Below are 23,320 nucleotides of genomic sequence, written 5' to 3' on the forward strand. Positions count from 1 at the left end.
GGGGCAGGGGTGGAATAAGGAAAGGAAATGGGACTCCTGGCATTGGTGATGTTGTCTGACTTTTTATTCTACTTTAGGTTAATGCTATCTTTCCCTTTGTTACTTTCTGGCTATCAAGTTTTTTGTTCTGTTTTGTTTTTTTCTGTCTTTCTCTTTTCTTTCTCTTTTGTCTCTCTGCCTTCTTTGACTCTTCCTCCTTCTTTGTGGAAGAAATGGAGATGTCCTTATACAGATAGTGGTGATGGTGGCAAATACATAAATACATGACTATACAGGGAACCAACGATTGTTTACTTAGGATAGAATGTATGGTGTATGAACAAAACCATCTTAGAAGAAATGGGTTAATGAAGAAAACTTGAAGGCACTCTATTGAGTGAAATAAGACAGACACAAAGGCAAATATTGCAGGGTCTCACTGATATGAACTAGTTATAATATGTAAACTCATAGACATGAAATATAAGTTACCAGGATATAGAATGAGGCTAAAGAATGGGGAGCAGTTGCTTATTATGAGCAGAATGTTCAACTAGGGCAAACTTAAACTTATATATATAAAAAAATGAAAAAAAATAATCCAAGTTGTTACCATGGTCCAATGTAATCTGTCACCTTTCTGTTTGCCTGACCTCATCCTGTATCATTCTGTCACTCTCTCATTGTACAGCCTCACTTGCATCCTTGCTATTCCTCAAAAATTTCAAAATCCAAGCATGTTAATGCCTCAGAATTTTTGCACATAATTTTGCATCTCCTCTTCCTGGAATGCTCTTCTCTCAAATGTTCATAAGTCTTGATTTCCCTATTCTTCTTTGTCTCCAATCAAATGGCACCTTCTCTGAGATGTCTTCTTACCTAGTTGCCCTGGCACTCTCTATCTTCTTTATCACGCCTTATTTTTCTTCAGAGTCCTTATCATCATCTAATACATAATTTTTGTATGTACTCTGTGCTCCCTTATGCTAGAATGCTAAGTCTGTGAGAACAAGACCTTTGTTTTCTTCACTGCCCTATATCTCCAGCACCAAGAACGATGTCTGCCATATAGGACATGACAGTAACTATTTTTTAACTAAAGCAATTATTAAATATTTGCTGAGTGACATCTATGTGCCAGGCAATAATCGTGCTAGTTCTGGTGATGCAAAGATGAGTAAGGTATGATTCCTGCTCTCAGGGAACTCACTTGTCTAGTAGGTGCTCTGGTAGGCAGAATAATGCTTGTGTTCTAGTCCCCAGAACCTGTGACTATATTATCTTCAATGGTAAAAGGGACTTTATGGATGTGATTAAGTTAAGGATCTTGAGTGTGAAGACTATTTTGGATTATCTTGGTAGGGCCAATGTAATCACAAGGGTTCTTAAAATGAGCCAGACATAAAAAGATAAATATTGCATGATCTCACTGGTATGAAATAGTTAAAATTAGCAAATTCATGAGTCAGAAACTAGAATACCGGTTACTAGGGCCAGGATGGGGGTAGGAAGTGGGCAGTTAATTCTTGATTGGAGCAGAGTTTCTGTTTGGGGTGAGGGAAAAGTTTCGGTAATGTATGTGGTGATGGTAACATAACATTGTGTGTGTGACTAATAACACTGAATTATGTATCTGAACGTGATTTAAATAAAAGGTAAATTTTAGGTGATATAAATGCTGCTAGAAAAAAAATTAAAAAAAACAAACAAACAACCATGAGACTATACAACACAAATAGTGAACCCTAATGTAAATTATGGACTATATAGTTAATAGTACAAGTATAATAATATTCTCTCATCAATTGTAACAAAGGCAACATATTAACACAAAATGTTAAAAATGGGGGATTGGGAACCCTGGATTTTCATGATCTCTCTGTAAATCTACAAATTCTCTGATTAAAAAAAGAGAGAGAGGGCCAGGAGTGCCAGAGTAAGAGAGAGAGAGAGAGAGAGAGGGAGGGAGGGAGAGATTTATGGATGTTACATTGCCAGCTGTGAAGATGAACTAAGTTAACATGAACAATGGAATGTAAGAGGCTTCTAGAGGCTGAAAAAAGGCAAGGAAACAGATCTACCCTAGAAATTCCTTAAGGAACTAGCCTTGATGACACCTCAATTCTTGCCCAATAAACCCATTTTGAACTTCTGACCTGTAAGATAATAAATTTCTATTGTTTGAAGCCACTTAGTTTGTAGTAATTGTAGTAATTTTGTAGTACAACCAAGTATAGGTAATTTGTCACAACAGCAATAGGGAACTTACACAGATTTTCATATCTGAAAGTGGTGTTCTGCTGTAACAAATACCTAAAAATGTGGAAGTGGCTTTGAATTTGAGTAATGGGCTGGAGCAATGTTTTGGAGTTTAAGCAAAAAGCTTGAAAACACTTTTGGGAGAAGTCTGATTGTTAATGTGTCTGCTACAGAGAACTCAGAAGGAACTGAGGACCACAGTAGAGGAAACGTATACTGTCTTAGAGAATATTTAAGTCATCAAAAACTGCCTGCTGGTAGAAAGGACATTAAATACACTATTGATGAGAGTTCTGAAATAAATGAAGGAACAAGTTATGGGAAACTAGAAGAAAATTTAGCTGAATTCTGTCCTACAGTTATGTGAAAAGCAGAATTATAAGTGATTATACTTGTATACTTAACTGAGATTTCCAGGCAAATATTGAAGGTATAGCTTGGTTTTTTCTTACTGCTTGTAGTAAGATACAAGCAGAAAGAGATAAATTGAGGGAATAATTTAATCAAAAAGTAACCAGGACTTGATGAATTGGGGAATTCTTGGCCCACACAGATTGCAAAAGACACTAACATTAGGAGATTCAGTCAGAAAGCATGCTCTGGAAAGAAAGCCAAGACTGTGGTTTTATGACCTTTTCACCAATGCCTCAGAAGGCTCAAAAGTTTAGAATATTCAATCACAGAGAGCTCTCTTTGAAGAGATTAAGCATGTGACTCATGGATCACCTCAGCCATCTCAGCAGAAGCCAAAAATAGAGATGAGATTATCTAGGAAAGACCTATGGAGGAGCCTCTTGACTAATGGAGTGAATCCCTGTGACTGATGCAGGAGAGCCACAAGGTTCTTGAAAATTTCATACTAGCAGAAACATTGCCAGCTTGGATTGAAAGTGAGAGAGAGAAAGCAGTTAGAGTCCCAGAATTCTGCAGGCAGGAAACAGGCCAAAAAACTACTCAGCTGCAAATACACACCACCCTTCATGAAAAAGGTAGGATGACTCTGAGGATGGAGCCCCAAACCCCAGAGTGCAGATCATAAGCCCAGAGGGCAGAACTGAGAACCACATTGGATTATTCCCAGCTCTTGAAACCTAATGGAATTGGCCCTGTTGGATTTCAAAATTCTTTGGGGCTGGTGACTCCTTTTTCTTTTCCTTTTCTCCCTTTTTGAATGAGGATGCTTTTAATTGTTATCCTATGCTCCTCCCACCAATGTATTTTGGAAGCAGATAACTTGCTTTTTGAGTTTCACAGGTCCACAGATGGAGAGGAACTGTGCCTCAGAATGGATTATACCCAGATATCACCTACACCTGATTTAGATGATTCGAGCTAATGAGACTTTTGGACTTAGAGTTGATGCTGTAATGTGTGAAGATTTTGGAGATGTGGCAATGGGACAAATGCATTTTTCACATGAGATGGACGTGAATCTCTGGGGACCAGAGAGCAGACTGTGGTATGCAGGATAATGGTCTCCAGTGATGCCCCCCTCCTATCTCCTGAACCTATGAACATGTTGCCTCATGTTACTTTACTAATACAGTGCCTCTATCTGCATCATTCTCTGTTCTGATTCTGTGCATTTTTACTGTAAAAAGAGAAAGCTTTACAGACAAAAAGGAGTTGTGGACTAAATTACAGGAAAAAGAGTACATTAGGATTTAGGCCAGGTGCCCACAATTTTCACAAATCATGTTCTACAGCTACTCACGTGGAACCAAATTCTCATTCCTCATAACCTTGTAAATGAACTTGATGAATAGTATGAACACACCAGGGCTCCTAACAGTAAAGGGACACCACTAGAAGCCACTATGGAAGAAAGCCCTGAAACTTGTATCTTGCTGAAAAGCACACACCTTTAGCAGAGTGACATGCACCATATTACATAGACTGGTCAGGTGTGTGCTCCGTCATCTCCTCCCCAGCACACTGGATTAGAGGGAGCTCAGTTCTCCCTTGAAACTGGTTATTTTAGTTTCCACTAGGTAATAACTTTCCAGTATTTGCTTATGTCTTCACAAACTCTAATAGCTCACTCAGAGTTATGTCACCTTCAGTTGTTTACTACTTGATGGCCACTTGTTTGAAGAGCTGTTGAGTTTTAAATCCATCTTCTCTACCTCCAAAATGGATGTTACAAAAGTATTTACAATCAATAGTTTCAAAAAATACATTTTGTAACCAGTAACAATGCCTCCTTTTCTCCCTATTTTAAATACTACCTGAGCCACAGCCAGTAAAACAAAAATTTTCTAAAATATTTGTATTCATTGATACTGGAAAGGCATGGTTCTTACACACATGGAGTTTATAATCTAAGGAGAATGAAGACAAACAGGCGATTTCAGTGCAGTGTATTAGTTGCTGGATAAGAAGCATGGTCTAATGAGAAAAGAGTTCCAATTACTGCAAAATCAGTCAAATATATCATTGCAAAATTTTAAAAGCATGTTTAGGAAGACTTACTTTGTTCACTATTTCATTATTAACAGAGATATAGTGTAATTAAGTTACCTCTACCTAAATTTTTCTCACTGGCATTAAATTGTGTTTTAATCCTAGACCATTTGCCCAGAGAACTATTTAAGATATGCAAACAAAAAAGTTGCTTTAGGTTTGTCATTGGATCCCTTGTTAGCACAGCATTTATCAGTTTTCTGTTCCAAAGAGATGGATTTATTGAGCAGAAGCAGGGTAAATTCAACAGGAAATAAAAATATCTATAACTTTGATTAATACCAGATACTGAATACAAGATATTGCAGCACATGGAATTGAGAACAGCCTACTCTGCTGGGGAGGTCTGATAACCTTAGGTAGAGTAGAAAATCCATGCTAGGTAGGATTTACATCCTAGGTAAATCTCTCTTTCTCTTAATCATGTTTATAGGTTTTTGTTTGTTTTTTTTTTTAAGGTCAAACGGTAATATTTTTTCACATAATATCTTAACATGGAAGAAAAAAACAATGCTTGTCTCCCTTGTCTTGGATGAGCCTTTAAAAGTCTCCTGATGCACTCTCTCCCACATGATCTTTCAAACTTCTACTAACACCTCTGATCATTATCTGCTTGATCATCCCCAGGGCAGAGAACTTTTTTTTTAACATGTACAAGCAGTCTTTATTGTCTGGCCAAGAGAACTGTCTAAGTAAGTGATTATACATTGCTGGGACAAGTATATCAAGAAGAGGCAGCATGTAACTAATGAGATGATGACTTCATGGCTTTTAAATTCTCCTCTTTCCTTCTGTGGAGCTCTCTTCTTCCAGGAAGCTTGCTTCCCTGATATGCCCTTTTCTGCATGCACACACATAAACTCAACTTACAGCTTCTGTGGGCAGAAATGACTCTTCTATAAATTTAACATCCCTATGTGAGTCAGTACTAGGATTCTCAATGAACTCCAACTTCCTGTGTCAATACTCTGTAACTTTATACAAAATATATACTTAACTCTCTAATTAACTGAGGCAATGAAGAGTTGGTTACCCATGCCATTTTGATTCACTTATCCTCAATTCAGGACAATTTTCCATTGGAAAGATAAGAATTGAAGCGATTGCTCCTCTGTACCCAGGGATTTGATTACAGTCTTTGGATTATGCTCTAGGAAATTACTGTGGCTTATTCTTCTGACTATGCAATATGTAGTCTCTGGTTTCCAGGCAAACTTATCTTTTCACAATGCCATTAAAGGGAACCATTTTAGATCACTGAACAATCTAGCGCCCAAGTTGCTTTTTTGAGTAATTTTAATGCTTAACAATCATGTTATATATAAAAACATATTCCTTTTTTGAGTTAAAGGTGAGTCTATCATTAATTATAATGTGGAAAAAATAATCATGAAGAATACCTTTTGTTTCAAATTTGAATGGAACTTAAAATATTTGTAAATACCATTAACGATACACATAAAATTGTACTCACAAATATCTTAGGAATTTCCTTAGGAATTAAGATACAGTAGCTGTTATACTTCCTGTGTGTCACACATGCACCCAATTATTGGCTTTTCTAAAGATTTCAAGTAATATTTATAACAACATTGGGAGATAGAATTATAAGCTGATTTTTTTCTTTTTAATAAAGAAATTGAGGTTCAGGGTGTCTAAATAAATGACTCAAGTAATGGTCAGACATAAGATTCTAACTTAGGATTTTCAGACTTCAAAACTTCCACAGCATGAGGATTATAGCACAGAAATATTATACTTGACTAAAACTGCCTTTTCTAAGCCTAAATGTAGCAAGAGAAGATTCATCTGCATGTAGTTATGTCTATAGCCAACAGCCTTTTGCTAAGGCCCCATATCAAATTATCTAGTTTGGAAGGCTTAAATCCAGTTCTGCAAAGCAGTAGGAGGATTTCCCAAGGTAAGTGTGGAAATAAGAAAGACATATGATCCAGGATGAGAGGAGGAAATAGACAGGATTGGATTGACACAGGGCTTGAATTCCTTGCACAGCAGGATACAGTTTCTATTTCTTGACATGAATTTTATTGTCTAGTGCATCAGCCTTAGGCTATTTCTGTATTATCACAGTTATCATTGTTTAAAAGTTTATTAAAGCATTCCCATTAAATGCTAACCAACACTCTTTCTCAAATCTTCTCAGCTATCATAGTGGGTTATTTTTGTGTAACATGCTTAACCAAAGACCTAGTCAGGCAAACCAGTACAGGGATGGTACCATATCTACTTATATTTATGGGTGCTAGTTAAATTCCAAACATTGCCCAAAGTTGGCATTCCTTCAAGTCATTATCATTGTGTGCAGGGCCTGTTTGTTCAATGTGGGAGGAAGAATTTTCAGAGCCCACATTATTTCATTCTTTACTAATGAAGGATCATGTACCAATAGGGAAATTCATACATTCTTGATGATTTTAGATTATTCTCAGAGTAATTTACTGCAATTATTTTTACATCAGCCAAAACCACATATAAATCAAATATAGTTCTAGCTATCAACTCTGCATTTTTCCCCTCTCATGCAAAGGGATATATGTGAGGAGTCAGAAGATCCCTTACTCCTTAATTGCTGATGCATTCCAACTTCTTGTCATTTGCCTCCCCTCAAAGCATTATCTGTGTGGTTTTTATGGAAGAGTCTACAAAAACGAAGCAGTGATGGTTCCCTCAAGCAATTCCTGAAAATTTTGTCCATCATTAAAAATGGACTCAAGTGATAATACTCTATTGGACCCTTAAAGGTCTGTCAGGGCTGCAAGAGGACTTGTAGAACAATTCCTAATTTTGCAGAAAAGGAAAATGAGGCCCTTTGAGGGTGACTTGTACTGTATGATAGACAGTGTGGCCAAGTTATCTTTCTAAATTATACTTTGGGAAATGATCTGATTCACACTTGTGTTACAGAGTGAATGACCCAAGGTTTATTAATAAAACAGGCAAAAAAATGACTTTTATTTTAAAATACAAATAATTTAATATAAAAAAGGAAGAAACAGAAACCATTACATAGCTCACATAGTCATTCATCCACAATTATAGGGGCAGTATAAAGTGTAAAGGCTCTGGTTTTAAGAGTGTCTTGGTTCTTCCAATTACTAGATATATGAACTCAGAATAAGAGAATTACTCCATTTATGCCTCCATTTTCTCATTTGTAAAATGGGCACAATGAAACCTGCCTCATAAAATTATTGGAAAATTAATTTCTATTTGGAAAGTGCTTGGTATACTACCACACATGGAAATGCTTAATTATAATATTGTCATTACAATAAAGATTTGAGTAAGTAAAGGAATATGTTTTATATCTAAGAAAAAAGAAATTAAGAATGGCTCAACAGAGTTTGGTCTGGCCAATTCAGTAATCTGTCCCAACCCCCTTCTTCCTTGACCACCTCCTCTATAAAGCTTGCAGAAGCTACTTACAGTTGCAGCCACCTTTGTAGCTAAGATGGCCACATGACAAAGTTTTGCCAATTAACTGCAAATATAAATCTGGCTGTACTCTGAACAGTCTTTTGCTGACTTCAAGCTGTTTATATAAACCATTCCTGAACTCAGAATATTTTGAGTTTCTCACATCCTTATTTCCTATGGCAGTTGTAAAACTCTTGCAGGAAAAGGCATTAAAAGTGCAACTTGAATTTTAAGACTGTTAGAGCAGAGTGCCAGCAGTGAATTAACTAACCACAGTTGTTTTCCTTCTGTGTCCTCAGCATCACCATAATACAGCTAATGAATCTGGGGATTTTTTTTTAAAGGAAACAAGTATTTTTCTTTACGGTACTAAGTAATAGTCAGGTCCTCAGAATGATGAGAAGGTACTAAATTCAGGTTCTGTTTTCTCAAATGTGGTTTCCAGAAACCAACCAAAATGCACAGAGAATTCTTTAGACTTCAAGGCTCTCTAAAACTTTATTACTTTGATGACTCAGATTTCAATGGAGCTACATTTTTTAAAAATGAAGACAAATATTTGTATAATGTGTCATTTTCTTCCTCTAGATCTCCTACATATATAACACTAGATAAATGGTAATGAATTGCAGACAGATTTACTATAAATTGGGAAAAAAATGTTAGCCAATATGAGTAAGAGTAGAGTTTAAAATGTAGCTATATTTAAGCCACTTTTTCCTGCTAGGTTTATTTAATCAAAAATTGAGAAAATAATAAGTGAGAAAATGATTGCTATTAAAAATCATTTATAACCATATAGATAATTTATTAGATGTCATTTTCATTCAAGAAAAGCTTACTAAATGATTTATCAAAAATCTATTATGGCCATACAGATTGGAAAGGGAGAGGTAAAACCCTCTCTGTTTGCAAATGATATGATCCTATAGACAGAAAATCCTAATATACCCGCAACAAAGCTACTAAGAGCTATTAAATGAATTCAGCAAAGTGGTGGAGTGCAAAAGCACGCAAAAATCAGTAGTGTTTCTATACACTAGTAATAAACAATTGGAAGAAGAAATCAAGGAAAAAAATGTCATTTACAATAGCAACAAAAAGAATCATATATCTAGGAATAAATCTAACTAAGGATGTAACATACTTGTATACAGAGAACTAAAACACTTTGCAAAAAGAAATCAGAGATTTAAATAAATAGAAGCACAAGGTGTGATTATGGATTGAAGACTAAATATTAAGATGTCAAGTCTACCCAAAAGCAATGTACAGATTAACACAATCCCAATCAAAATTCCATCAATCTTCTTTGAAGTGATGGAAAAGCCAAATATCAAATTTATATGGAAAGGTAAAGGGCCCTAAATAGACAAGCCATCTTGAAAAAGAATGAAGTTGGAGAACTCATACTTCTTGATCTTAAAACTTATTACAACGCCACAGTGACCAAAGCAGCATGGTATTGGCACAAGATAGACATATAGATCAGTGGAATAGAATTGAGAACTCAGAAATCAACCCTCACATTTATGGCCAACTGATTTTTAACAAGGTGGCAAATACTATTCAATTGGAAAAGAACTGTTTCTTTAACAAATGGTGCTGAGAAAACTAGATCACACAGTGCAAAAGAATGAAAGTGGATCCCTACATCACACCATAAACAAAAATCAACTCAAAATTTATCAAAGGCCTGAATATAAGAGCTAGAACTATCAACCTCCTAGAAGAAAATGTAGGGAAGCATCTTTAGGACCTTCTGTTAGGCAGTGGCTTTTTAGACTTTACACTCAAAGCACAAACAACAAAAGAAAAAAACAGATATATGGGACCCCATCAAAATTAACAACTTTTGTGCCTCAAAGGATTTTATCATGAAAGTCAAATGACAACCTACACACTGGGAAAAAATATTAGGAAACCACATATCTGATAAGGGCTTAATATCCAGAATATATAAAGAGATCCTTCAACTCAATGACCCAATTTGAAGATGGGCAAAAGACTTGAATAGACATTTTTTCAACGAAGATATACAAATGGCCAAAAAGAATGTGAAAAGATGCTTAAAATAATTAGCCATCAGGGAAATACAAATCAAAACCACAATGAGAAACCATTTCACACCCCATAGAATGGTTACTATTATAAAAATAAAAAAGTATAAGTGTTGGAGTGGATGTGGAGAAATAGGAACAATCACCCATTGCGGGTGGATATGAAACGGTGCAGCTGCAGTGAAGGTAGTGTGGCAGCTCCTCAGAAAGGTAAGTATACAATTACCATATGACCTGGAAATTCCTCTTCTAGGTATATAACCAAAAGAATTGAAAGCAGGGACACAAAGAGATGTTTGCACATCGATGTTCATAGTGGCATTACTCACAATTGCCACCAGATAGAAGCAACCCAAGTGTCCATCGACCGACTAATGGTAACCAAAATGTAGTATATACATGCAATGCGATATTATTCTACTGTAGAAGGGAATGAAGTTTTGATACACACAACAACATGGATGAACCCTGAAGACATCATGTTAAAGTGATATAAGCCAGACACAAAAGGATAAATAATGTATGATCTCACTGACAGGAAATAACTGGAATGAGCAAACTAATAGAGTCAGAATCTAGAATATAGGTTACCAGGGGATGGGATAGGGATAAGAAATAGGGAGTTAAGGCTTAAAAATGTACATGTTCTGTTAAGATGCTCCTCACTGCAAAGGCAAGGCTAAACCTGCTTATAATTGTGCCTAGAGTCTCCCCCCAAGGGTGAACTCACTGCCCTCCCCCCCAAATGTGATCTGACTCCCAGGGGTGTAAATCTCCCTTGCAACGCAGGATGTGACTCCCAGGAATGAATCTGGACCTGATATCGTGGGATTGAGAACATCTTCTTGACCAAAAGGGGGATGTGAAGTGAAACGAAATAAAGTTTCAGTGTCTGAGAGATTCCAAATGGAGCTGAGAGGTCACTCTGGTGGGCATTCTTATGCACTATATAGATAACCCTTTTTAGGTTTTATTACATTGGAATAGCTAGAAGTAAATAACTGAAACTATCAAACTGAACCTAGTAGCCTTGAATCTTGAAGATGATTGTATAGCAATGTAGCTTACAAGAGGTGACAGTATGATGTTGAAAGCCTTATGGATCACACTCCCTTTATCCAGTGTATGGATGGATGAGTAGAAAAATGGGGACAAAAAAACTAAATGAAAAATAGAGGGGGGTTGTTTTGGGTGTTCTTCTTTACTTTTATTTTTTACTCTCATGTTCACTTTTTTCTGGTACAAGGAAAATGTTCAAAAAATAGATTGGGGTGATGAATGCACAACTATGTGATGGTACTGTGAACAACTGATTGTATACTTTGGATGGCTGTATGGTATGTGAATATATCTCAATAAAATTGAATTAAAAAAAAAGCAAAACAGAAAAAAAAATGTACAAGTTTCCTGTTTGGGTTGATGGAAAAGTTTTAGAAATGGATACTGGTGATGACAGCACAACATTGTGAACATAATTATATATTTGAATGTGGTTAAAAGGGGGAAATATTAGGTTGTGTGTATGTTACTAGAATAAAAATTAAAAAAAAAATCCAAGGAACTGCACAACACAAACACTGAACTCTAATATTAAAACATGGACTATAGTTAATAGTGCAATTGTAAAACTATGCTTTCATCAATTATAACAAACATACCACACCAATGCAAGGTTTTAATAATAAGGTGTTATATGGAAACCCTGTATTTTATGCGTGATTGTTCCGTACACTGACAACTTCTCTAATAAAAAAAAAGATTAAAAATATCTATCATGACTCTAACTTCTTTCAAACTTTTACTTCTGACAGAACTTTAGAACATTAGAATCCTTATGGATTCTCATTTACATGATCCTAGTCCTAACCTTTGCCAGAAGTTAGGGTAAAGGTCCTCATCAAATTGACCATTAAAGGCTCCACTTGAGTTAATGAGAGAAATAATATAAATATCTCCAAATTCTAAAAGACTGCTGGATTCAAGAAAACGGCTGAAATCTCAATTAGCACATCCCATAATTATTGACTAATTAGACTGTTAAAGCCCCTGATCCTTTTTATTTTGGAAAAATGAAAATACCAAGTAAAACAATATCATTCTTTTTCCTATTTGAGGTTCCTTTGTTTGATGAGGAACATACATGAAATCACAGACCTTGGAGCCTTAAGAATTCAATTTTGAGATTTTGCTCTGGAATTGGGAATGGACAAACAAACAACATGCAGTTTTTATCTCAAGATTTGTATCTTTATAGGCCTAAAGTTAAATCTGAATTAGTAATAAGACAAGAAGAATTGATTTTGTTTGTGTCATGATGATTTGGTTAAGTGGGAATCGCACGGTTTGGTTTAAGTTAAATGATTCCCTTTTAAAGAAATAGTATGACCTGCTCTTTCTTTCAGTGATGGAAATACTTCCACATTCTTGTGGAGACTTGTGGTCCTAGTTTTGAAAGTCCACTGTATTCCATACTTCACGTAGATTCATTCTGAATTTGTGTGTGAAATATTCCTTTAGTCATAGCTACTTGTATTTCTGTACTCTAACGACTCTCCCTTTAAGAGCTTTGTACTGCAGAATCATCTCCCCACCTTGGCATTCAAACCCACAACTCTATCAGTTTTGCAATGTAAAAGCACTAGTCCTTCCCAAAGACAAGGGCAAAAATGACGGGAAGTATTAAAAATCTAACGAATGAATCTGATAATAAAATATTTATTTGAGTCAATAGGAAAGATAAAAGGTTATGCAAAAGCACAAATCATGCTCAGTAGTCAAAGTCCTGAGGCCAGGAAGATAATCAGAAAGAGGCCAATTTGGAATGTAAAGTCAGGATATAAAACATGAACGTGCAGCTTTGATAAGGAAATCCAGGGAAAGAAGTCTAGCTTAAATGGAAAAGGGATAGGCTCTCATCCACAACCCAAAACATGAAGTAGTTCTAGAGGCCAACAGAGGCATGGCTCATTAGTTGGTCGAGCTAGATTAATGAGCTCAGAGAGGGCAAATGCTCATTGTCTCTACCATGAACACTTGTCTCCACCCTATTCCTGGAATGTGCCTTGTATTTTACTATATCCATATTCTTGCTTTCCCTTCTCCATGCTCAACAATGCCTTTTCTTCTGCTCTCTATCCAACCAAATCCATGCATCTTTGAAGATCTTTTCTTTTCCTGTAGCATTCACCTTTTCTCTAAGCCTATAGAATTCATTGAATGTACCACATATTTTGCCACTTAAGAATATGCTATAATATGGTATGATCTATATGTCTGGGAGTATACGTATATGCAAATAATTTTATGATAGGGGCCATAAAACTACCCAATTTTTAGCTCCTTATTGCCTAGAATATTTGATATTTCATAATATTCATTCACAGATATTTCAACAGATATATTTCTAATATTAAATTATTGAATTTAAGTCTGATAAAATAAATAAATGTAACTTCATTGACATTAAAATCAATAGAAAAATATTCACTCTATCACTATATTACCAGTAAAAAATGAGAATAGAAATAAGAAGTATTGAAAGAGAGAAACATCGAGAAGTAATGTGATATTGCAGGTATAAAAATCAAAGCTATCAAATAAAATTTTTTAATTAATAAAAGAGTTAATAAAATACATAAATAGAAGACCAATTTTTTTTACTCTGTAGTTTTCTTATTTGCCATAGTCACTTTGAAAGATGTGACATGGAGATCCAACTCACAATAACAGAAAATAAATAAAATATTTCAGAAAAATCTTAAAGAGAAATTATTTTGCCTACATGAAAAAATCATAATACTTTTCAAAAAGATATAAAACTTGGAAAAATATTGTAAATATGTCAATATTTTCAATTAATTGATGTTCAATAGAACTAAATAAGAAGGGAATGTAGATTATCTTAGAAGAAAAAAATCAAACAAAAAGAATCAGCTCTAAATTTCATCTGGATGGAAGAGTCTATAGGAAAAATATGAAAGAATATATTACTCAAAGGAATAAGTACAGGGAAATTTTTCTACCAGATAATAAACAGTTTTAGAGCTAGAATAATTGGCAATACGTTACTGGTACTAAAAAAAAATTCTCTGGAAGCAGAATAGATAAAATTTTATGTAGGGGATTAATATTTATAAAAGAAGCATCTGAAAACATTAAGGATATAGTTTATTTAATCAGTGGTGATGAAATAACATATTGAGATAACTTTAGGATAAAAATCTCTTTTAAACCTACATTTCACATTTTAAGCAGAAATAAATCCCATGTGTATTAAAGTGTTACTTTTTAAAATAACCATGAAACAGTTAGAGAAGAATTTTTTACATTTAAACATACTGAGAAAAATTTTAAAATAATACAATGAAAAATTTTATATATAAAAATTAAAATATCACTAGCATTCAGAAGAAAATCAACTAGTTTGGGGAAACATTGCAACAAATGGGATATAAGACAACACACCAATAAATAAATGAATAAAGGACATGAACAAACAATGCAAATAGGAAGAGTTCAATTAGGAAACTAACACATGAAAGTAACTTCAGTTGTAGTTATTTTGGCCATTATTTAACTAATGGCCAAAAATACGGTTCCATTTTGTCTATTAAATTTTCAAAATTTACTAAAACATGTTGGTATGTGTAAATTGTTGAGGTCCATGTAAATGTGTGTTATTCTTTATAATTCAAAGGTGTCTAAATTTAAAAGTTTTGAGAAAACAGGCAACAGGAAATAATCCCAAAGCAGGAGAAAGCCATATGTTTACCATAATACTAGTTAAGTTAGTGAAGTAGAAATACCCTAAATCACTAGAAACTGTTAATTAAACTGTATTTTATGCACTGAAACTAATATTGTTAGTGCAAGCCTTAAAATTATAACTATGAAGTTTACATAATAAGTAAAAATAATTATGATGAAATACAAAGTGACAAATATTCATAATTTTTATGCAGAATGACTGTCACTATATAAAGAAATATGTAAGATTTGTTACCATGTGCGTTATTGTAGTGGGATTTTAGTTTTCCTCATTGGCATTATGAAACACTGTAACATTACATTTACATCTTTTACTTAAACAGAAATCTAATATATGAGGTTAAATTGCCTTTCAATAGGTTGCACCAATTTATCAGTATTCGTTAATTGACTCATATTTTAGCACCCTTGCCATCTCTAGATATTATATTTCATTTTAAACTTTAATGGTTTAGCTTAAAAATGTTTTCTATTGTTATTTTTAATTCTGTTTCCTTACTAATTAGCATTTATTCATCTTAACTGGCCATTCACTTTTCTTCTGTGAACAGACTATCTTTCGTCTAGTTTAATTTGTATTTTTATGGCTATGTAGGTGATTTTCATATACTATAGGTGAAAGTAAGATACATTAGAAATCACAATAATAAAATAACAATGTATAGATAGTTATTGTCTTTCTTTCTCTCTACCTTCGTAGTATCATCTGTAAGCAAAGTTTGATTACACGGACACAGTTTTTCTGAGAAGGGTCATGGCTGGAGCTTCAGAACTGGTGAGCCCAAAGAAACATTCACTAACTTTGAGGCAAGGACAGAAGTATTTGGAAAAAATATTCAAGAACTGTGAGAAGGTTGGAGAATTGGAGGAATTGAAAGAGGGAGGAGTTTAAAAAGAATAACCAAATTGCAGTGTGGTGTAGAAATGTGGAGAAAAAGTGAAAGATGAAGAGACTGTTATGAAGAGTGGAACTTCAATCAGTAAAGAAAGAGGAAATCGAAGTCAGACCATTAGGAAGTATTGTTGTGTGATATATGGTGTAACCCTTCTGGGTTCTCAAGAATCCTTCGGTAAAGATGGATGCTACTCTGTTAGTTGACTACAGCTGTGATAACAAATTACCATGAACTGGGGTGCTTAAAACAACAGAAATTTATTTTCTCAGTTCTGGAGATTAGAAGTCAGAAATCAAGTTGTCAGCAGGATTATGTTCCCTCCAAAGGCACTAGGGAAGACTCCTTCCTTGCCTCTTCTGGTTTCCGGTGCTCACGGGCATTCCTCCACTTGTGGCAGCATAACTACAATCTCTGCCTCTGTCTTCACATGACCACCACTTCCTGTGTGTCTCTGTGTCTGACTATTTTCTCTTCTTATAAGGAACCATTCATGGTACTACAGTCCACCCTAATTTAGTATGACCTCATCTTAACTGAATTACATCAGCAAAGACCATTTTTTCCAAATAAGGTTGCATTCTGAGTTTCTGGGTGGACATGAACTTTAGGGAACACTATCAACCCAGTAAATTCTTCAGTGCTCTTTTAGATGAATTTGTGTGTTTTCCAGATGCATCTACATTTGAGATTGGCCTTGAAGATTGCTGAGCTGTTTGAGAAGACCAACCTGCATTGGGTTATTGGAAATTGTGTTTGAAGTATTATGTGAAAAGAGAGGCATGAGTTATTTACTCTGTAAATGGGTGGTTGAAGTGAGGGAAAGTCTTCGCCAATTTAGTCCTTGAACAAAGACTTAAAGACACCAAAAAAAGGGAAGAATATATATGAAGGTAGGTTGGTGAATATCCAGTTTAAAGATAACAGTAAAATTTTAGCAGTAAAATATTATGAGCATAGTGATGACATGCAATAGGAAGTGAGTAGCATCATCTAAATTTTAGTACCTAAAAAATCAGAAAACTTTATTCTAATCAATCCTCTAGATGTAACTACCAGATTTTAGAAAATATATGGGAGGTAGAAGATGTTAAGGCATATGAAAATGTAATCACCCAAAACCACATGATATAGGTAGCATATAGGACAATTAGCCAGGTTTCTCCAAGTTATCAATGGCATGGAAACAAGGGAAAGAGAGAAAACTGATAAGGATTAAAACAAAACAAAACAAAACAAAAACTTATGACACCTACTAGGTGAATGCAATATATAGAACTTGTTGGAGCTAAATTGAAAGAAATCAAATGGGAAAAAAGCTTTCTTTGAGATAATCAGGGAAATCTGAATATAGCATATTTATTAGATAATATTACATAATTATTGCTAATTCATGCTAATTCTCTTAGGTGTAAATATGGATGATGGTAAGGTACTTTTAAAGTCCTTACGAAAGATGCTTACTGAAGAACTTATGGATTAAATAACAAGATAACTATAACTTGCTTTAAAATATATAGGAGACAGAAGATAGATGAAAAAACAAAAGATTAACCAATTTTGATGTTTTCTAAAATTGGCTGAGAGGTAAGTGGATGCTTTCCCTTTTGTGTGTGTGTGTATTTAATTTTCATAAGAAAAAGTGAAAAGTAATTTAAAATATAAGCAATGGAGTAAAGACAGAGTAAAGATATCCATGCTCCTTTTGCTCTCTGAAATCACAGTTCTAGAATTTCTTTTTTCTAGTTTCCATTCCACTGATAGTATAGCCTATCTTTTCATTCACTTTGAGCATGTATTCCTCTACACCCTTGAGCAACAAAAGAACACTTGCTTTAATCTTTATTTGCTAATTCCACCATTGGGTTATCTCAGGATTGGTCTCCATTATTTTGTCTTTTGTCTTCAGAATAGCGCATATTTGCCAGTTTTTATATGTCATGAAAGTATTCTAGGATTTGTCAATTTTATGTTGTAAAGATTCTGGGTTATATTATATTCCTTTGAAGAGTGATGAATTTTTAGTTTAAGAAGCCAAATAATTAGGTTGGACTCAAGGGTAAATTTTGTCCCCTGAGGTGATCGAATCTCATTTCAGTCTTTTATCCTTAGCTGAATTTTGTCCTGTGCTTTCTTCAGACATAGACCAGGCAAAATGGATTCAACAAAAAGAAAAATATATATAAATTTTCAAATACCAAATGTCCATTATGAATATGGTATCAAAATGGTTGAATAATTCCACCCATAAATGGATCAAATTAGGAAAGAAATACTCTTTATAGAAGATTCTCTTATTAGTTTGAAAAAGAAACAATAAAAATTGAGAGGGAATCATTTAATTAATTGTATCACACCATCAGAGTGGATTCTATTGATATGTCCTATAGAAATAAGCACAAATATTAGATAATCCATTTTCTTTGAAAATTATTATCAGAGATAGGTGGATGTGAAAAAAGTAATGGGAAATTATTATAATTTATAAGATTGGCTTTCTGTTTTGTAAAACAACATGTAGTTTAATGTTTATAGTTGTCTTGACATTCTTAAATGCAAAAAATTCAGCATAAAACTATTCAATAAGCTCTTCATTTCATTTTACTCTTAGGATAGCATTATTATTAATTAGCAATAATGGCATTAAAGAAATCCACCTCTTTGACTCTCTCCCTTCCAGAATCTCACCCTCTCACTTCCTAGTGACTCAAACTCTGTTGTCTGGTTCTTCTCTTCAGGCTTGAAAGTTTGCAGAGTTTGTGGGTTTCCAATTAATTTTAGTTACTGCGTAGAGAATCAACTTCAGCCTGCACTTAGGCTAAAAGGTATTAAAAAGGCAAAATCATCATATGCCATTTCTTTTTCCAAGTGTCAACTTATCTCTAAAATCTGCTTGCTTTCATTTACTCTCAGTGCTTCACATTAGTTTTTCAAATATTATCTGGAATTTATTGTTGCTATCCAATGGAAGGGTGGGTTTGGTTGGAGCTTCCTCAGTGATACCACAAAAGAAATTATTTAAGGCTGGAAAAAAATCAGCTAGTGGAGGTACAAAGAATATTAAAAGGTATTAAGAGAAACACTAAAAAAATAACAGAATGCAGTAAGTGAAAAATGGTTGTATTGGTAAAGAATGGATGTGGGAAGAAAGGAAAGTATACAAAAGTTCTCATTTGTTACAGCTATGGTATTAGTGTTAAAAATAATAATAAATTAAATTTCTTGGATTGCTTATACCTGGATTAGAGAATGGTCATATTGTAAAGTAGTTGATGATAATATTAATAAAATTGTTTATATCACAATGTCCTGAGCTTTATGTGACATACTAAGATATTTGGACGTTTTCCTGTAGAGAAAAAAGAAAGGGAGTCCAATGGAAAGTAGGAAGGCTACTCACATGACAATTAGAGTACCTTACATTTGCAGAAGCACCAAAACTGATGCAATGCATTTACCTTAAATAGAAACAGAGTGAAATTCATGACAAAATGCAAATTAGTAATTTTTTGTAGACAAACCAAGAGTAATTGCTTAATTACCTATGTTTATTTTTTATCTAGTAAGAGTATAATATCCAGAAAACATAAAGAACTCCCACAACACAATGACAAAAGACAAACAGCCCCAACCAAAAAATGGACCAAGAACCTGAATAGACATTTTTCTGAAGAAGACAAGTGGCCAAAAAGACATGAAATGGTGCTCGACATTGGTCACTAGGGAAACGCAATCAAAACCACAATAAGACACCACCTCAGACCCACCAGGATGGCTAGAATTAAAAAGTCATAAAATAACAAATGGTGAGACTTTGGAGAACGGAAACCCTCACACATGGCTGATGGAAATGCAAAATGGTGCAGTTCCTGCAGAAAGCAGCCTAATGGCCCCTCAAAAAATTAAACACAGAAATATCAAATGACCCAGCAATTCCACTCATAGGTATACACCCCAAATGAACTGAAAACAGAAACTCAAAGTATCTGTTTTATAGCCGATAGTATATGTTCATAGCAGTACTATTTACAATAGCCAAATGCTGGAAGCAACAAAATGTCCATCAACGTATGAATGTATAAATAAAATGTGGTCTACCCATACAATGGAATATTATTCAGCCATAAAAATGAACTACTGATGCACACTACAAGATGGATTAATCCTGAAAACATTTTCAAGGTGAAAGAAGCCACAAAAGGCCATACATTATATGATTCCATTTATATGAAACTCCCAGAACAAAGTAAATCCATATCAATAGAGATGAGATTGATGATTGCTTGGGGCTGGGGGAAAGATGAATGGGGAGTAACTGCTTCATGGGCACCAAGTTTTATTTTGGGGTGATGAAAAAGTTTTGGAACTAGACAGAATGAAAGTTATACAACATTATGATCATACTAAATGAGACTGAATTATTCACTTTAAAATGGTAAATTTTATGTTATATGACTTGCAACTGAATAAAAAAAAAAAAGGAGAGAGAGAGGGCTCTTTTAAGACTCACTGCCCTGGTCATAGTACTTAACTTTCCCAAGCTTCAGTTCCCCAATGTAAAATGGAGCCCCTTCTTCCCTGCATCCTCCCCTCCCCATACTTGTCTTCCACTCTGCTTCTCCGCAGGCTGAGGACAATCTCAAGACAGAGGCTGTACCATGGCTCCCGCACGCTGGGGACGAGGACCTTTATAACAGGCTGCAGCGAGAAAACCTGCACTTCGAGGCGAGGGTCCAGGGACCCAGGAGCACCTCCCTTCTCTTTCACCTCCTCCTGGACAGAGAGGCAGGAAAGCACTCGCAGTCGAGTACGGTAAGAACTAGAAAATGTCCATTGGATTTAACAAGATGGCGCTTGGGAATCTTTCTAAGGGCAGGTCCCAGGAGCTGGGCAGGAGAGCTGCTAGGCAGTGGAGGAAGACGAGGACTGACCAACCCAGCCATCCAACTAGGAGGCCTTGAGCCCTTCAGACTGTCTGAGGCTAGAGCCTCAGGAGGGCAAAGCTGCCATTCCCTGATACAGGATGAGGACAAGGAGAACTCAGGATGACCCCTGCCAGGTCAGTGCTGGTCCATCTGACATGCCAATGAGAAGGGAAGGAGCTTGGGCTCTGAAGTCCCAATTAGAAGGAATACAGCATGTGAGGTACCTGTGGGATGACCAAAAGGAGGTTCCCGGAGGCACGTGGGGATACAGCCTGTGGGCTTTGGGTTTCTTACAGCGTGAGCTGGGACACAAGGCTTAGAGAAGGGGCTGCTGGGGCACTTGCCGAGGCTCCCCTTCTGGGAGGGGACAGCAGATCTTTCTCTTTTAGCCTCCCTGGGTAAGGTTAGATTCAAGATGAGGTGGTCTCGTCGCTGCTTTCGAGCTGGTTGCAGGCCTCGTTGCCTGGGGTGCGCACCTCCACCTGCCCTTCTGCTCCCGGAGTGCCAGCTCGCCCATGCCTCCAGCTAGCTTCCTCAAGTCCACAGCCTCCAGGTCTCCCTGGGTGTCGGGGACCGCATTCTGATTGTCTGTGGGGTTGCAGGAGGTGAAGTTAGAGTGGGAGGATTCCACCTCCATCATGCCTGTCGCATCGCTCTTCAGGCCTGGTTTAATTTATTTTTCCTGCTTGCATCTCTTCAGATTTCCACTATTGACTAATAAATGTGAAAATTCTGACTTTCTCAAGATAGTCTTGGATTTACTATAGCAACAGTGAGCTATAAACATCCTCCCACAAAACAAACATTCCACAAATGGCTAGGGAAAAAAGTGGGAGTAATATTGTACTCTCTATATTCCTCTGAAAGGAAGTACGGTTTTAAAAAATGGGTTGTGAATATATGGAATATATAATCTGGAGGACATGATGGAAATTGAAGTATAGCATATGCTTGGTACAACATACATTGATATTAATTCTTCTCCCTGAGCCTTCTCTAGCTCTGTGAATCAGTTTTAAGTCCCATCCTCTAAAAATAATAGTAATAATTTCATTGCTACTATTATTGAACACTGATGTATTAGAAATAATATGAAGCACATTGCATTAATTTTAATTCTTGCCATGAATTTATAAGGTAGATACTGTTGCTGCATTTTACTAATGAAATTATCAGGAAAACAAAAAAAACAGCATATAAATATGTAACGAAGAACATAAAGCCATGGCAACAGAGCTGGGATTTTCAGATCAGTCTGGCATTGAAGTCTTCTGTGACCTTTACACTATCTTGTACTCCAAAATATACTATTCTAATATTGCTTGGCCACTAACCTGAATTCAATATCTGTGTTCCAGGTACATTGCCATATGAAGCGGCACATTACCTTCAACCATTCCTCCTCCTACTTTCCTAACTCTATGGACATCCAGAAAAGTAAAATTACATAGGATTCATCTTTCTAATAAGTGTGTCACTGCAGCAAGGCAGATAAAATTGACCCATGGTTTAGGTAATAAAAGAAATGGCTATTTAAATAACTATATAGCAGAGGAATGTATATTTTGCAAAATTCAGTGGTCTGAAAAGAGATGAGTCACCTTCTAATTTAACTGTTTACAAGCGAGAAGTTTGGGGTAACAGGCTCCCTAAGTTAGTTATCTTTGAAGCCAAAGCTGCCTCTTAATAATACTGTGACTAAAATAAAGTTGGTCCCAGTAAATATCCATTCTGTCTTCAGCAGCACCAGCTGTTCTATATATATATATATATATATATATATATATATATATATATATATACACACACACACACACACACACACATATATTTATATTTAAGAATGTCACTTTGTAGAGCTCCCACTGCAGAGTTTCTTGGGAAACTGTATTTCTAAATCCAGGGACTCATGCTTTGGACCCGAGATTCTTTCATTTAAAAAAAAAAAAAAGTTTATTTTTGAGGGATAATTAACATACAAAAACTTCACTTATTTTAAGTGTACAGTTGACTGAGTTTTAACAAATGTATATGCCTGTGAAACTACTACCAAAATTAAGAAACAGATAATTTCAATCACTCCTGAAAGTTCCCTCATTCCTGTGTGCAGTCAATACCCACTACTCCCACAAGCTCATCGCAACCACTTACCTTCTATGTCACAAGGTTAGTTTGCATTTTCTTCAATTTTATATAAATGGAATCGGACAACACATACTCCATTGTTCCAGGCTCCTTTTAAACAGCATAATGTTTTTGAGATTCATCCATATTATTGTGTGCATCCGTAGTTGATTTCTCTTATTGCCAAGCAGTATTCCATCATATCGATATACCACAACTGGTTTATCCATTCACAGTGTTAATGGACATTTAGTTTATTTCCAGTGTTTGACTATTAAGAATAAAGCTGCTATAAATATAATTATATAAGTCTTTGTGAGAACGAGTTTTCATTTTTCTTGGATAAATACTTAAGTGTGGAATTTCTTGGCCATAGAGAAAAGTATATGCTTTAATTTCTAAGAAATGGCCA

General features: G+C 35.3%; 1 pseudogene; it reads right to left on the reverse strand.

The window, feature by feature from the left end:
- Positions 1-21,194: 21,194 nt before the first annotated feature.
- LOC119505679 lies at positions 21,195-21,424 on the reverse strand (annotated as a pseudogene).
- Positions 21,425-23,320: the final 1,896 nt, after the last annotated feature.

The sequence above is a fragment of the Choloepus didactylus genome, chromosome 10, assembly GCF_015220235.1.
Source record: "Choloepus didactylus isolate mChoDid1 chromosome 10, mChoDid1.pri, whole genome shotgun sequence".
In the NCBI taxonomy this organism is placed as follows: Eukaryota; Metazoa; Chordata; class Mammalia; order Pilosa; family Megalonychidae; genus Choloepus; species Choloepus didactylus.